This window comes from Equus quagga, chromosome 1 (assembly GCF_021613505.1).
Source record: "Equus quagga isolate Etosha38 chromosome 1, UCLA_HA_Equagga_1.0, whole genome shotgun sequence".
NCBI classification, from domain to species: Eukaryota; Metazoa; Chordata; class Mammalia; order Perissodactyla; family Equidae; genus Equus; species Equus quagga.
The window spans coordinates 20,282,519-20,285,027 of NC_060267.1; the positions used below are offsets into that span (position 1 = coordinate 20,282,519).

General features: G+C 55.4%; 1 protein-coding gene across 1 annotated transcript in view; it reads left to right on the forward strand.

Moving 5' to 3' along the window:
• Positions 1-2,115: 2,115 nt before the first annotated feature.
• HDAC7 (histone deacetylase 7) overlaps positions 2,116-2,509 on the forward strand; it is a 36,445-nt gene continuing 36,051 nt past the window's right edge. The window contains exon 1 of the mRNA XM_046658046.1: positions 2,116-2,137. The gene's annotated coding sequence lies outside the window, so the exon portion shown is untranslated. The remainder of the gene's footprint in view (positions 2,138-2,509) is intronic.

Genomic DNA, 2,509 nt, shown 5'->3' on the forward strand with positions numbered 1-2,509 from the left:
GATCCGTGACTTAGAAACTGCCTTAAGACTGCCATGGGGGAGGAGGGTGATCGAGAGTAAGTAAAGCTGGCAAGGGGCACAGGCCAGCTTCCCAGACGCAGGTCTCACGTGCTGTCTTTTGCTCTATCTGTACTTTGGGGACAGTGAGTCCTGGTGTGTGTAGAAAACCATGTGCTGGGTACCACGGGGCAGAGGTGGGGGAGATACCCTCTTTGCTCAGATCTCTCAGAACTCAGTGATTAGGTCAAAAAGAAAAAGGCTCACAAATACATGAATGATGCTCATGGTTGAAATGAGCAAACAGGGGCCTGATTTCAGTCCAGAAATAACTACAGGAGTCCTGGGAGGTATTGGGAGGGGGCATTGCGTGGCTAAAGGAAAGAGACAGCACAGGAGTCTGAAGTAACCAACCGATTTTTCCAGAGGCTGTGGGCATTGAGGAGGGATTTGGAAGGTGGGTGATCTGGTTTGGGAGCGTGGGCTGGGAAGAACATACTTGAGTGGGAGAACATGTGTCTTGCAGAGTCAGCATGGGGAGCCATGGGAAAAAAGGGTGTATTGGGGGTGTCCAGTCAGGCCATGAACGTCTGTTCCAATTCAACAAATGACCCATAGGGAGCTTGAATTCTGTGCAAGGCACTTAGCAAGACACTATAAGAAATGCACCCGTGACCAAGGCAGTAGCTGGGGTCAGGGGATGTCGACTCATGAACATTCTTGGGAAGAAGGAGGAGAGTTCAGACAAGTAGATTAGGTAGATGAAGGTCAATGTACAAAGACTGACAACGTGCTGGGGGGGGGGGGGTCCTTTAAGGGAAGGAAAGAATCCCTCTGGTTAGGGGAATCAGGGAAAAGCTCTTGGAGACAGTGGTACAGACCTTGAGAACTGGAAAGATTGCAGCAGGAGGAGAAAGGGCCTGGGAGGACTCTCCTTTTTGGAGGGAACATGACAAGCCAAGGTAAGGGAGTGCGGAAGCATGAGGACATGATGGGGAGCAGCCAGCAGCCCAGTTGGGCTGAAATAATAAGAGTAATAAGAGCAACTAACATTATTGAGCACCAAGTACCAGGAGGCACTGGGCATAACAGCCAAAAAAGAGAGAGAGAGATGAGTGTGTAGCATGCTGCCATGTTGTAGGAGGGCTTGGATGCTAGGAAAGGAGTTTGTGAGGATAAGTTAACACATGCTGAGGGGTTGGATCTGCCTACCCAGTGAGCACTGGGACAAGGAAAGGGGCTAACTTAGGAAGTCAGCGGCTAAAAACCCCAGGTAGCAAGAGGTGGTGAGGCCGGAGCTGTGCTTGTGGGAACAAGGAGTCTGTGATTGGAAGTTGAACCTCGGCATGGCCAAGCCCTCCTAGGCCACTGTGGACTCTTGCTTCCAATCAGACGTGCGTGGCTCTGCCTCTGGCTCAGCCTCAGTTTCTCCTTAGAGTCCTGAGATTCTTGGGGTTCCTAGGATTGAGGGAGGTAGGATGAGGTGAGAGGGAAGCTGTGCCCTCCCTTCCAGTGGTGAGGCCTCCCACTACAGGGGAGCGTAGCATCTAGGGTGGTGGACCTCTCCCTTTCCCCAGATCCCCTGTGTTTCTGACCCAGAAATTGCCAGAGGCTACAGGGCTGATAGGAGGCTAGGCCGGGAAGCACAATGACCGCTGACCCTGAGGTCCTCAGCCCCTGACCCCTGAATCTGACCTTCTCCTCCTGCTAAAAGGGAGGGGGGCAGAGAGGGCTGCTGGGCAAAGTGGCCGGAGCTGAGTTTCCTAGCTGAGGGAGGGCTGGAGGCGGCTGCATTCCGACTCACAGACTGGAACATTTCTGTGATCCGCTGTAATGCACTGGGAGACACTGGGCACATTGCTGAAGTTTGACTCATAGGGACCGGGAGGGGGAAAGTAGGGGGGAGGGTTGTGGGGGGAGAGGAATGGGAGGAAGAGAGGAAGAGAGGAGGGAAGGAAATCCCTTGAGAAATTTCTTTAAAAAAAGAAAACTTTCAAAATCCGCACCACCCCCATCCCCTTTTTCTTTTAATAGGAACAGGCTGGACCCTTCTGTTCCCCTCAGCAGGCGTGGGGGGGGGGGGGTGGCAGAGGGGGAGGGCTGGGCAGTGATTCAAATCAGATCCTGGAACTTTCCTCAGGCAAGTCGTGCTTGGGGGGGTGGGGGCGGCGTCCGTCTGGGTTCCTTGCGCGGGGCTTGGGACTCCACGCGTGTCCCACTGTCCCTACGTGTGGCCGTTCGCTGGTGGGCTGTGCGTGCATGTACTTGTGAGCGCGGGGTCCTTCCCTGAAGCGTGTCTGTGTCAATGAGGGTGCCCTGTGTAAACATGGATGCACGCTCGTGTACGTTGTGTATGCAGGCTGCGTGCGCTCAGGTAGCCGGGTTTCCGGGAATTGTGCGCCGCTCGGGGCGCCGCGCCGCGGCTCTGGCTGGGCGGCAGAGCGGCAGCCGCGCGCGGGTCGGAGCCGCGTCCCGCGTTCCGGGTTCGGCGCTGCCTCGCGGCCGAGCGCCG